At 44.3% G+C, this 14,672-nt stretch overlaps 1 long non-coding RNA gene across 1 annotated transcript; it reads left to right on the forward strand.

Annotated features, from left to right (window-relative positions):
* The first annotated feature begins 1,085 nt into the window (after positions 1-1,085).
* LOC115281134 lies at positions 1,086-5,222 on the forward strand. The gene is made up of 2 exons (XR_003904104.1): positions 1,086-1,351; positions 4,833-5,222. It is a non-coding gene; the product is annotated as an uncharacterized LOC115281134 (long non-coding RNA).
* The last annotated feature ends 9,450 nt before the right edge of the window (positions 5,223-14,672 follow it).

Genomic DNA, 14,672 nt, shown 5'->3' on the forward strand with positions numbered 1-14,672 from the left:
ACAAACCGCTACAACAACAAAAAGGACGACTCTCACAAATACAGTGTTGAGCAAAAGAAGGGAAACAAAAGGAGGCATACTTCAGAACCCCATTTATGTAAAGTTCAAAAGCCGCCAGAAAGACCCCAGGGCAACAGAAGTCAGGATGGATCGTGTTTGTGAACCTTTGGAGGGGAAATGATATTGACTAGAATGACACAGAAGGGGGTTTTCTGGAACGATGTTATTATTTTATTTTTTGTTTTGTGTGTTGTGATGCCCCCTTCCAGAATGGAGGAAAGGACTCACAGATGCCTGGCCAGGGACCTCAGAAGATACAGAATAGGGGATTTCTCCCAGAGGGAGTCATCAGGATCTCAAAAAATAATAATAAAATAAAAAGACCTCCCCTGTGGAGTCAGCGCAGGATTCCGTAAGTGTTGTACACTGGAAACGGCCTTTTCCCTGGAGAACCCAGTCCCTGCTCACCACGCTACATTGGGAATGGGGATTGTGCTCAGGGGGAAACTTGCCTTTTAGCTTCAAGTTCAGTGGGTCCGAGGACTCTCGGGACCTGAGCTGTCTCCTGTGACTGGACAGGACTTGAACTACTCCTTTGGGAGGGGAGTGCAGTACGTGTGGAAAGAAAGATGTACAGATACCCTGGTGCCAGAGGGTGACTGCCACCAGCGGTGCTCCTTCTGCAGAGGATAAAGGTCTGGGAGGGGGGTTGGAGAAAGTGAGGCTCCTGCCCGGACAGCGAATCTGGGGGACAACCACTAGTGACGGTCAACAGGCACCTGCCCCCGCTGGAGCCGCCTGCGACCCCGCCCTTGTCCTCCCGGCTCGTCCGCAGTGCTCCCCGCGCAACTTTACCAGCAGCAGCAAGGTGGACGCCAGGTTTTATACCTCCTTCCCCTAGCGAAGCAGACGCCTACTCCACCCCTCTCAAGCTCACCCGCTCCCGAGACCCTCCACTACGCACGGGTGTCCTTCCGCCCCCGCCCCCGCCCCCGCCGCCTACATCTCCCAGAAGGCCTCGGGACCGGCGCACCGCCTCTTCGCGCAGTCTCCTTAGCCGCGGTGGTGTCGCCCTCTACCAGCGACGGTGTTGGGGGAGAGACGGCCCGGATTCTGGATGTCTAGGTCTTCAAGCGTTCAGGGAAGATCCTGGCCGTTGGGCTCAACGTGACCTCAAAAGTGGAAGGAAAAGTCATCCAGGGAGTTCAGCCTCTAGCTCAGGCCGAAAAGAGCCTGAAACCCATCGTGGTCCTCACTGGATTCGGCTCCAGGAGGTGCTACACGGAGATGGCCTGTAGGTGGCGGTAGAGACCTTTATCTGGTGACTGAAATTTACTTTTGGCCATCCTAGGTATTCTTACCAGAATATATATATTTTTAATGTTTCTTTATTGTGAGAGAGATAGAGCATGCGCGAAGGGGGGAGAGAGAGAGAGAGAGAGAGAGAGAGAGAGAGAGAGAGAGAGAGAGAGAGAGAGAGAGAGAGAGAGAGAGAGAGAGAGAGAGAGAGAGAGAGAGAGAGAAAGAGAAAGAGAAAAAGAGAAAGAAAGAAGATGGGAGGAGAGGAAAGGAGAATCCCAAGCAGGCATGGAGCTGTCAGCGCAGAGATGGAAGCTAGGCTTGAACCCACAAACCGTGAGATAAGACCTGAGCCGAGATTAGGACCTGAGCCGAAATCAAGAGTCTCATGATTAACAGACTGAGCCACCCAGGTGCCCCAGGATAGGTTTTTTTTTTTAACTTTAAAAAAAAATGTTTTATTTATTTTTGATACAGAGAGAGACAGAGCATGAGCAGGGGAGGGTCAGAGAGAGGGGGAGACACAGAATCTGAAGCAGGCTCCAGGCTCTGAGCTAGCTGTCAGCACAGAGCCCGACGCGGGGCTCGAACCCACGAACCGTGAGATCTGACCTGAGCCGAAGTCGGAGGCTTAACCGACTGAGCCGCCCAGGCGCCCCAGGATAGTTTTTTAATACAAGGAAAATCAATGGCCTAGAGAAAATGTGTCTAGAAAGGAATGAGTGGTAACTCCTTCAGCCAAATATACGTGAACTTTAGAAAATACTGCATTTATTGGATTTACTTTTCCTCAACATTCTATTTAGAACATTTTCAGTCAGAAAACGTAAGATTGTGTGAGCACCCAAGTACACTGCCCCTAAACTGAACAATAAACATTTGACAATATGTCATTTATCACTATCTACATATCCAACATTGGGTTTATTTTGATAACAATCAAATGGGATTAAGAGTAGTTTTGGATTCAAACATTCTGTCTGGGCCTCACATCAGCACGGATGCTTTCTAGCTTCCTAACTGAAATAAAAAGACCTCAACTCTCTAAAACTCACCTTTTTCATCTAAAAATTGGAATAGAGAATGGTGTGAGGACTTTTGCTAATACCTGTGTGTGCTACACACACTAAACCCTCAATGCGAATTTACTATTGTTTAACTACTAAAGCCTTTTAAAGAACTTCTGGAAGTGGAATTCCGAAATGCCAGAAAGAATAATATGAACATTTTAAATAGTTCTATATAGGGGCACCTGGGTGGCTCAGTCCGTCAAACATCTGATTCTTGCTTTCTGCTCAGGTCATGATTTCATGGTACTGAATTCAAGCCCCGTGTAGGGCTCCACTGTGATAGTGTAGAGCCTGCTTGGAATTTTCTCTCTCTCTCTCTCTCTCTCTCTCTCTCTCTCTCTCTCTCTCTCTCCCCGGATAAATAAACTTTAAAAAATAGTTTTATATATTATGAAATCTCCCTTAATACGTCTCCCACCTACACTCACCAGCAGGTGTCTCCAGAGTCAAGTTCTTGGGCCCAACAACTATACAAATGAAGTGGAACCAGAAATCAAAGGCACAAGCAAGGCTTTATTGGGGTCACAGCTCAAGCTGAAAGGAGACAGCAGGAACAGAGAGCAGTTAAACTCACCCCTGAGAGCAGGGGAGAGGCCCTGCTTACTTGGGAGTGTTGGTCTCTTTAGTTCCCACTCAGGCCCAACATGCTGGTGAGGGAAAGGGGGGAAATGCGTCTTTCTAATTGGTTGGAAGGGCCTCATCCTGATTGGTCGATATTGGCAGGTTACTCAGACAGTTCTTTTGGTGCTTTTCGGAGGCAGGACCCTGTCTGAAGTCTAGCTTGTGTATAGGGCGGGCCCCCAGCCTGGCTGCATCACGGTTCTACTCTGTAGGAGAAGCAGCGTAACAACAGAAAGCACCCCCGGCACACAATATTTTTCACCTGGGGCTTGTTCCCAGGTCCCTTTCATTTCTCTATTGTTTTTTCTTGGTGTGTAACAAGCCACCATAATTTAGCAGCTGAAAACAATATGCCTTCATTATCTTACAGCTCCTGCGAGGCAGGAGTCTGGCAGAGCTTAACCGAGCCCCTGTCTGGGGGTCCGCAAAAGGCGGCAGCCGCGCTGTCATCTGTGCACTTGAGCGGGACAGAATCTGCCTCCAAGCACATTCAGGGTGTGGCTGAGTACCCGTCCTTGGAGCTGCGGAGCCCGCGGTAGCCGCTGCTTCCGAACCTGCAGGAGAGAGTCTCTCAAAACTCGGCTAAAGACTTCAGACTGACGCAGGCTGACCCAGAATCATCTCCCTTTTGATTAGCCTACGTCAGCTAATTTAGAACCTTAATTATATCTTCAAAATCCCCTCGTCTTTGTCGTACAACCCAAACTAGTCATGCTGTAGCAGTCTCAGAATTCTACTGCAGTATCCTATCCAGAAATTGCAGTGTATCATTGATTTAACTTGCATGTCCTTAATAATTAGCACGTTTGCACATTTCCTGTGTGTTGCTTCATTAATACCCCGTTTGAGGGAACTAATCGCTTAATATTGTTTGTTCATTTTGAGGCACCTGGGTGGCTCAGTCCGTTAAAGTATCCAACTTTGGTTCAGGGCATGATCTCACAATTGGTGGGTTTCAGTCCTAGGCGGGGCTCTCTGGTGACAGCTCAGAGCCTGGATTCTGTGACTCCCTCTCTCTCTCTGCTCCTCCCTTGCTTGCACTCTGTCTCTCTCTCAAAAATAAACAAACATTTTTAAAAAGTTTTTAAAATACTGTCTACTCATTTTTATGCTGTAATCTATCGATTTCAAAAATATGCATGAACTTTTACATGGCAGCTCCTTTTCCTCTGATCTTCTTGTCCGGCTCCCCAGGGTGCTGTAGTTCAGAGTCAGCATAGGAGTTAGTGCAAAAGTGACACCGGAGACTAGGGGAGTTCTCCAACACCTGAGACTTTAACCACTAGCCAGTGCCAGATTCTCGACTTCAGGGTAGAAAAATTTCAAGGAGAATCAGAGTAAAGTATAGCAGAATCAGCCTTATTGTAAAGCAATACCCCGGGGAGGGCCGCCGGGATAATTACCTAGAGGATCTTAAAGGGCAGGGTATAAGTAGGGCCCTGATCTTTGTCAGCAGTTATAATATAAGGGTAGAAGAGTCATAAAGAATTCTGGGAATAGGCGGGGACTTCCAAGAACTCTGTGTATCATTACACAGGCGCTATGCTAGACTACGCGCAGGCGCAGTCTGACTTTTCTCTTAGGACTACTCTACTCAAGATCTACTAGGAGTCCTCTAGCGACCCCAGTGGATGGATTTATTCTCACCTGGAAGCTAAATGTGTCTTGGTGTGCACGCGTGCTTTGGGCTTGGGCAAACAGGATGCTTGTGACAGCGAGAAACCACAGGGCTGTCAAGAGGTTGCTTAATCGCCAAAAACTCTGTGAGGTGGCAGACTCAGTTTCCCCGTTTTTTTGTCCCTCCTGCAATTTCTCAGTGCTTCCCTATTCTTACTCCCTCAGATGATTTGTTGGGGAACCACGCTGGGAAAGAAAGAAAAAGACTAAGAGGAGGAAGAAGCAGGTTTGCGCAGGAACAGAGGAGGAACAGAGGAGGAAGCAGCAAGCTCCAGAACAGAGACCGCCCGGCTGGTTAATGGAACGGCACGTTAAGTGCAAACATTCAGGCCCTTGGGCCATGGCCTCACTTGCCGAGGGGCCTGAGCTGCTGGGAAAGGAGCACTGCCTTAGCTCCCGAAGGGGCTCACAGCCAGCAGCAGGCCCTCCGCGAGGGGGAACTTGGGCAGCAGCCAAAGCAAGTGTCTCTTTGCTGTCTTCTCCTCCGTCAGTATACGTATTCCTTCCTCCTAAAAATAAAATCTTTGGGGCGCCTGGCTGGCTCAGTTGGTAGAACACACGACTCTTGACTTCGTGTTTGAACTTACAACCCCACTTTGGGTATAGAGATTACTTAAAAATTAAAAAAAAAAAAGCAAGAAAGAAAGAAAAGAAAAAGAAAACCCTTCACTCGGTTTACAAGGCCATGGCTGATCTGAGCCCTGCCCCCGACGCCCCCAGCTTCATCAGGCTCTAGCCCTTGGTGGGTGTGGCTTCTGATCTTTCAATTCCTAGGTTTCTCCATCAGTTACAGAAAACACAGTATCCAGGGCCCAAGATACCTTTAAAGATCCACAAAAATGGTATCATTTCTTTTAAAATTAGAAGTGAAAAATCCTATCTGGACTATATTAATCTTTATACCAGTGCAGTCATAAAATATAATTTTCTATATTTTTTTGATGGAAGAAGAAGCCCCCGAAGGCCAAGGTGCCTCAGGCTTGGGAAAGAAAGTCACACTCTGTCCCTGCTGAGTTGCTCCTCACACTGGGTTCTCTGCCATTTGTCAGCGTCCTCTGCTTATTAGCACTCTCCTCTCTACTTCTAGTCAGCATCTCATTTCTTCAGATCTTCTATTGCTTTCTATGACCCCTAAGTGAATGATCTCAGCCCACACTCTTCCCTGAACTCCAGACTAAAACAGTCACCTACCTCCTTGACACTGCACTTGAAGGTCTAATGAGCATCTTCCACGCCTCACACCAAACACTGGGCTTCCCCCATCCTCACAGCCTTGTCTGTACTGGTCACCAGCATTTGTGTTCTTCCCCTGGTGGAGGCTGAAACCTCACTGGTGTCTACACCTTCTAATTCATGTCCTGCATGTGACTGGGCGGCAGCAGGCCTTGACAGTTTCATGCTCAGATCTACCCAGAATGCAGCCCGCTTTCACTTCCTGCCTCGCTACCAGAAGCTTACAGTGCTTCTATCCTTGTTCCCAAGTCTGTTTGCCCACAGCAGCCAGAGAGTTCCTGTGGCACCTCCCTCCTTTGCTCAAAAAAGTTATGGGTTTCCACCTCCTTCTGGGTGAAAGCCCATGCCACAGCCTGAAAGGCCCGGCCAGGTTAGTCCTATTGCCTATTTGAGCTCATTATCCCCGCCTTTCCCTCTGCCTCACTCAGCTCCAGCCACGCAGGTCCTCTCCTTGGTGCTCTTACATGCACAATATGCTCACACCTCAGGGCCTTTGTGCATGCTGTACCTCTTGCCTGAAACACCCTTCCACCAGATACCTGCCCAGTTCATTCTTTTACCTCTCTAGGTCATTAGCCATACCTGGCACATACTAGATGCTTAATTATTTCAATGACTGAAAAACCATCAATTAAATTGTTGTTCCCAATTTTGTGTTGCCCTTCCCTAGAGGACGATTATATGCCCTCACATTTTGCTAGTGACTTGCAAGACTTCCTTGTGGGATTACGAAGGAGGTATATATATGGATGATATACAGGTGTCTCTGTTTCTGTGTGTATATAGTTATGTTCAGAGATATACATTTAGGGGCGCCTGGGGGGCTCAGTTGGTTGAGCGTCCGACTTAAGCTCAGGTCATGATCTCACGGTTTGTGGGTTCGAGCCCTGTGTTGGGCTCTGTGCTGACAGCTAGCTCAGAGCCTAGAGCCTGCTTCGGATTCTGTGCCTCTCTCTCTCTCTGACCCTCCTCTGCTCGTGCTCTCTCTCTCTCTCAAAAATAAATAAAAAACATTTAAAAAATAAATACACATTTAAAGAACAATGGAGGGGCACCTGGGTGGCTCAGTCAGTTAAGTGTCTGACTTCAGCTCAGGTCATGATTTCACGGTTGTGGGTTAAAGCCCCGCATCAGGCTCTGTGCTGAACGCTTGCTCAGAGCCTGGAGCCTGCTTCGGATTCTGTGTCTCCTTCTCTCTGCCCCTCCTCCGCTCATGCTCTGTCTCACTCTGTCTCTCAAAAATAAATAAATGTAAAAAAAATAAAAAAAAAGAACAATGGAAGAATAAACCAAAAATTAATGAAAAAGGATTTATTTACTGGTGGTAGAGGAATCGAAGCTGAAAGAACAGGTATGGGGGGCACCTGGCTGGCTTAGGTGGAGAAGTGTGCAATTCTTGATGTAGGGGTCATGAGTTCAAGCCCCATGTAGGGTGTAGAGATTACTTACATAGATGTAAAAACTTAAAAAGAAAGAAAAGAAAGGACAGGGGTGGAAGGAGGACTTCTCTGAGTATACACTGACATCATATAAATGGCTTACACGATTTAAAATTTTTAAAGAATCTTATCAATTAGAAATAGTTTAATCTTAAATTAACATTCTTCATTAAAAATAATTTTCAGGGGGCGCCTGGGTGGCTCAGTCCGTGAAGTATCCAACTTTGGCTCAGATCATGATCTCGTGGTGTATGGGCTCGAGCCCCTCATCGGGCTCTGTGCTGACAGCTCAGAGCGTGGAGCCTGCTTCGGATTATCTATCTCCCCCTTTCTCTATGTCCCTCTTCCACTTGTGCTCTGTCTCTCTCTCAAAAATAAATAAATAAATGTTAAAAAAAACTTTTTAAAATAATTTTCAAATGTTTAGTAAAAAGAGAAATATAGGAAGGGACCTGTCCAAGGGCCTCCCTGAGGAGGCCTGTGGGGACTCTGATTGTCCTCACAGCATCGACCTCTTCAGGCAATGCCGCCCACCCACAGCACATCAGGAGGGGCGGCTGCCCGGCTCATGGCCCAACTCTGCCTCTGGCATATTGGGCAGAGCGGGTACCTGACCGTGGTTGGGCCCTTTGCAGCCCCCTCCAGGCTGATGTGGTTAGGAACAGAGAAGCTGGCGGACAGACACGCTGGGACCCGAGGACGGTGATGCTGTCCTTGCAAAGGCTGTAAGCTCTGGCAGCAGAAGGCCAGGAGCTAATTCTTTTGTAGCAAAGCTCTTCAAAGCTTTCTTGGATTCCAGAATCCTTGTTTTCCACAACTGCTTACAGTAAGTTATTTCTAGTGACAATGAAACAAGTCTTATTTGAAACATGATCTTTGCGAACATTTTAGATGCTTTCACTAGATGATTTCTTCTCCTTGTGCTTTTTTCTTTTGCCCTAGTTAAGATCATACCATATAGAATTTTTTAACATTATATCAAGATTAAAAGCAATGACCACTTCTGTTTTGACCAAAAGCCACTGGTAACTGGGACTATGTATCGGTCAGTTATCTCCATAAGAAAATTGTGCAACAAACCGCCCTTAAAATTCAGTGGCTGAAAATAATAGTCATCTCTCTCTTTTTTTAATGTTTATTTTTTGAGAGAGAGAGAGAGAGAGAGAGAGAGAGAGAGAGAGAGAGAGACAGAGTGCAAGCAGGGGATGGAGCAGAGAAAGAGGGAGACACAGAATCTGAAGCCAGCTCCAGGCTCTGGGCTGTCAGCACGGAGTCCAACACAGGAGCTCATGAGCCATGAGATCATGACCTGAGTGAGCCAAAGTTGGACGCTCAACTGACGGAGCCACCCAGGTGTCCCAACAATAGTCGCTTCTTCTGACATATGCCCACAGGTCAGCTGGGGGTTTGCTGAGCTAGGCTGGACTCAGCTGGGCCTCAGGCATCAGGAGAAGCAGATCCTGTCCCTTTCCTCCCATCCTCCTTAGAGCAGTGTGTCAGCCAAGTCTTGTTCTTGTCACGAACAATGGCAGAAGCACAAAAGGGTAAGTCCAGCCACATTAGCATATTCTGGACCTTTACTCACAGCAAACTGCTAACCTCCTATTTGCCAAAGCAAGTCGCATGCCTTAGTCCAAAGTCAGGGACAAGGAGAGATAATGTATATTAGTTATCCACTGCCATGTAAAAATTACCCCAAAATATAGTGGATTAAAACAAGCGTAGCAAACTTTTTCTATAAAGACCCAGATAGTAAATATTTTAATTTTTTTAATGTTCATTTTTGAGACAGAGACAGAGCATGAGTGGAGGAGGACCAGAGAGAATGGGTGACACAGAATCCAAAGTAGGCTCCAGGCTCTGAGGAGTCAGCCCAGAGCACGAAGCGGGTGTTGAACCCATGAACCGTGAAAACATGACATGAGCCGAAGTCAGACATTTAACCAACTGAGCCACCCAGGCGTCCCAATAGTAAATATTTTAGATTTGGTGGGCCACATGGTCTCTGCTGCGGCTACTTAATGCTGCTTTTATTATAGACAATAAGTAACGCATGGACCTGGCTGTTCCCATTAAGCTCTAGGGACAATGATATTTGAATTTGACATTTCACATGTCATACAATGTAATTCTTCTTTTGATTTTTTTAGCCATTTAAAAATGTAATAACTGTTCTGTTTGTGAGCCATACAAAACCAAACCAAAACAAAAAAGACAGCTAGCTAGATTAGGCCTCAAGGCTGTCATTTGCTTGCTGGGAGCCACACAGGCCTCTCTGGATGACCCGGTCACAGTAAGGAAATGGCAGACGTGCACGGCTCCTGCCATGAGAGGCGGAACTGGCATCTCCTTCTGCTACTACTGCTCACGTGACATGAAGCCTGTTGCTATTGATTAGACCTCACAATGTTCCAAATCAGGCCGATATTCCCCACACAATTATCCCATAAAAAAAAAAAGACATTTTCCTGCCCCTGCAGAAGGGATTTTGGATCAAATCGCTGCAGATGTTTGCCAAAGGCTCTCCTAATGAGCTTGCAGACCCAAAACAGAAGGGGGGCTGAGAACACGAGAGTTACAATGAACTCTGGCCTGGAGAAGAGGAGCCTAACTTACAGGTAAGAAACAGACACAGACCAGACATCAGTTGCCGCATATATTTTTGCTATTAGAGTCACAAATACCCTCCCCTTGTACTGACTTCAGCGATGAGGATGGATAAAAAATTAGAAACCCAGGTGCAAGGTCAACACACACAGGGCCCCATTATGCTTACATCAAGGAAAGGGCTTTCTCTAGCAACTTGTTGACAAACATTCTTTCTCTTATGGTCAATGAGCTAGATAAAATAACTCCCAGCCTATCTACATACAACTTAACCTATGTTTTAGTTTTAACATTACTAACTTAAATAATATGTATATTATCCTGTTTTTTACTAAAAACATCATGTTATTCTCTTGATTATAAAATTTACTTAACCTTACTGTCAGTGCATTACATGACTTGGTTATAACATGTTAATTAAAACAGAGTCATAATTATTGGCCAAAAACCAACCCGTACAAAATAATATAGGTTTGTTACTTTCTTACCCTTGGGGACTGATGCCAAGAATTGGAATGGTTCTACAAAAATACTTCTGTAAAACTTGTCTTTGTACACCGTTGATGGTTAAAACACCTTATCACTAAGAGTTAGAAACTGTAAACAATTCCTATTTTCTGATGTCATGTTATTGCTTACCCAATAAAAAAGGACGCCAAAGCAGACTGGACAGAGATGCCTGCCTGGTGACCAAGAAAGAGACTTGAGGCTCATCTCACTCTTTTTCATCAACACGACCCTGGACCTGCTGGACCTGGACTCCGGCAAGTGGCGCCCAGACAGGGACCTGAAGGTAAGCCCCTTCCCTTTCTCCTTTGAGTTTTCAGGATGGTTAGGACTCCACCCAGGGTGCTGCAGACCCCTCTGTAGAGAAAGGCAGGGTTAGAGTGGTGGATAGGTCAGAACGTGAGAAGCTTTGGGCCATAAAGTGTCTAAAGAAAGAGGACCCTTTATAGACATTATTAAGAGCATAGATCTTGAGAAGCTATGAGCCATACTGAGTCTAAAGAAAGAGGACTCTGTATAGATATAATATGATGTATGCCTTCAAAGAAGGGGGTCAAGACATTGCACCAGCAAGTTGCACAGTTTTTATATTTTGTACAGGAGCAATGTCCATGGTTCCCAGAGGAGGGAACTATTAATGCAGAAACTTGGAATAAAGTAGGAGATGAGATCAGACAGTATTATGCATCTTGGGGCCCAAAAGGCACCCATTGAGGCCTTTTCCTTGTGGACTCTTATAACAGAAACTTTAAATTACACCAGAGACAGCTCTAGAACAATTTTTAAGCCCACAGCCCACCAAAATGAGACTAAATTGGACTCCAAGGCTGTCCCTAATTCATCCACAACAAAAGCTTCAAATCTAACATCTAACAATTTGACATTCCCTGTTCAAACACTTGGGACTTTCCCTTTGGCCTCTAGGTCTTTCTCTTTAACTGGGTTGCTTACCCCATGCCATTTACAAAAGGGGCTAACCTTCGGGCTGCAATTAGGGAAGCAGAAAATGTAGGTTACATGGAATTAGCTAAAACCCTACAAGAAACAGTGCCTACTGAGGAAGATTTAACTTTCCCTGTACCTTCCAAAAATAGTAAGATTTTTAAATCAGGTTTTCCTTCAATGCCTCCTGCTGTCACCTTGCCTCTTCTGCCTTCCCCTCCCTCTCCTGTTTCTGCACCTACTTGGGTAGGTTCCAAAACTCCAAAGGTAAATCAGTTTATCACCTAAATTTTAAATGCACATGTACTTCTGTCTGGGGTATCAAGTGGAAGGCTGGACGCAGCACTACTTCCCACCCCAGGACTGCACCAAGACGTTGGTCGGGCCCTTCAGTAAACCTACAAACCTGTTTTGTGGCCACTTCTGTACCTGTTTTTTTCCTGTTGTCATTGTCATCTGTAGAAATTCTGTGAGAGGGAATGTAATAACCTCTGGTGTGTATGTGAGTGTGAATGTGCAACTTGGTCTAGCTCGCCTGCTGGGTTCGATACTGTGGCTCCATGGGTGGGCACCCTTAAGGTCCCAGAAAGCCTACAGAGTCTGAGTGGGCCCATCTGCGATTCTGAGATGAACGGCATACAGTCTATGACGGCATTGGAATAGTTTCCGATCGTAAGTCACAATGCTGAGACTGCTACGGCTAAGTGTCACCTAAGTTCCTTCGGGACACGGCCAGATGGGCATCTGACTGATCTCCTCATTAGAGGGGGCACCCCGACCCCTTTGTGTATCTTTGCAACACCGCCTCGCGAACATTATAGGATTGGGACTCTGCAGAGAAGGGGATATATTTTGTCCTAAGTGAGATAGGTTGTTTGGAAAGAAATAGCTTTGGGACAAAGTTTAAAGGCAAAGGAAACTTGTAGAGGGTTCATGAAGGGAAATCTTTAAAAATAAATTTTAAGTGTGCTCAAGATGAACTAAGGTTAAGATAAATAAAATTTTAAAAAACACCAATATAAGGTTAGAACATTGCTTTTCTCTCTGTTCAAAAGACAACATTTTCTTAAATTGTTGATCTATTCTTAATAAAACAATATAAAAAAAGGTTTTCTCTTTCATTTGCCAAGAAAACCAAAGCTTTGGGTTTCATCTTTATCAGGTCTTTAATTGCTTAGTTAAAACTTCTCAATGTTAAAGGAGCTAAGTTTTTCTAACACCTGTATAATGCTATACATTCCCCTTTAGGATCTTTTATTGCCACTTTAGTTAAATAAATAAAGCTTCAAAATTTGTGATCATCTGTAATTCTATTTAGGATATGCTTTATAACTTCCTAAGGTTTAAATAAACTTCTCAGGATTTAAATGGTAGAAGAAGTCTTTTGACAAATTAGGCCCTTTGATTTGGATACTAAGCTACTTTAAAAAGCATTGTCTACAATAGCAAACCTTAGGTTACATGGGTAAATGTTGTAACTGCCCAAATACAGAGACAATTCCTAAAATTTTAATGTTTTGGTATAAGGTCATTACTTAATATTCTGATTACTTGAAGTATTATGTGTCACAAAAATAACTAAATTTCTTTGTCAATTGCATCATCATAAACTCTCATCAGATCTTCAACAATGTCTCTTTCTGAGATTTTGTCATTTATAATTGTTCTTATTTTCTCACAAAGCATGTTTCTTCTTCAAAGAGATTTATCAAAAAGGACTTCTGAAACAAGTACAAGTATTTGGCATCTTTAAGATTCATACTGAAATGGGTAAAATTTTCCAGAACTAAAAAACTGCATTCAAACTGAACAAGAATTAAAAACATGGGACTAAATAAACCGAGGAAGATTATAGTTTTGTGACTCATTGGAAATATTGCTGTTTCTCTAATGTTTGTTTAAGATCTCTATGAAATACAAAAATATTATAAAGTATTCATTTGTAAACTGAGGCATTTATCTTTCCTCGCTACCTAAACCCTCTGAAATTCAAAAATGATTCTTTCTTTCATGGAAAGTACAATTGTTTGCATAAGTTCAATAAAAATCTGTCCATTTTGTAGCAGGACACCATTAAAAGTACTGGTTGTTTGACCAAGGCTTTGACTGGAATGTCCTATTTGAGAGTCAGGCATAGGCTCAGAGGTGACCTGACAGCTTTAAGGAATCAAGGTTAACTTTATGGAACGTGGAGCCATAAAGCCTCTTGGAAATGTTGCCTGGATACCTTGCTCACGGAGTTCCCAGCAGCCTCCCCAGGGGAGTAAAGAAGGTCACTTCCTGGCAGGTAGAAAAACCTCAACATATGTCGGGGACCTCATGAAGAAAAATCTGTCCAATTCAACAGGCATTGCAGTCCTGTCTGGAAAGTACATGGCTTGCATCTGGCCCGAAGAAGCTAATACTAAGAGTTCAACCTGGGGATTCCTTATAAAAGGTCCCAGCAAAGCGAACTTTAAAAAATCCTCCTAAATAATCACTATTCTTATCGAGCTTATGTAAATAATTACGCCAAGGTTAATAAGACTAGACTTGTTCCACAAATGCATTGGTTTCAATTTGGCTATCTCTGGAAATGGTGGGTTTTTAGAGAAAAAAAAACTATGTTTCAACAAAGCACCATTAAGGATGTTAAATTCTTAGTTCTAATTGTCTTTAAATGTTTGTTGTTTGCCTAAATTAGACAACTTAAAATAACCTTCAAAAAATTGTCACAGTATTTCATGTATACATGATCTTCTATGCTTATTATTTTGTGGAAATGATAATAAAACCCCATGGGTCCATCACTCTGGGGTTAAGTAGGCCAACTCAGAAGAACCCTCAGCTGGCGAAGTCATCCAGATCCAGTCAACCAGCTTAAACTGCCAAGAAAAACACTGGCCTTTAAGATCTCCAGCCCTGTACCAGCCACACCTTGGAAGCTGGATGGTCTACACACGGCAGAAACTTGAGGAATCGCCATCCTAATAAGATAGATTGTCCATACTCTTTGCCATCAAACTGACAGAAGTCACCCAAAAAGGCTTGGAAAACAGCACAAAAGGTTCTAGTTTGCACTCATCTTCTTCTTATGGATAGGATATTCTGTTGGTATTTGATTGTCCCTAATCTGGGCCCCATTTGTAAGAAAAGGGCCCTGTCTATAGAAGATTCTGTTAAATTAACCCTTCCCTGGTATGATGATTATAAATTACAAGTAATGCAAAAAAATTAATAATTTTCTTATCTCAACACAAGCATTTTGTTACAGAATTAATTTTGGGCATCACAGCAT

This window comes from Suricata suricatta, chromosome 16, assembly GCF_006229205.1.
Source record: "Suricata suricatta isolate VVHF042 chromosome 16, meerkat_22Aug2017_6uvM2_HiC, whole genome shotgun sequence".
Classification (NCBI taxonomy): domain Eukaryota; kingdom Metazoa; phylum Chordata; class Mammalia; order Carnivora; family Herpestidae; genus Suricata; species Suricata suricatta.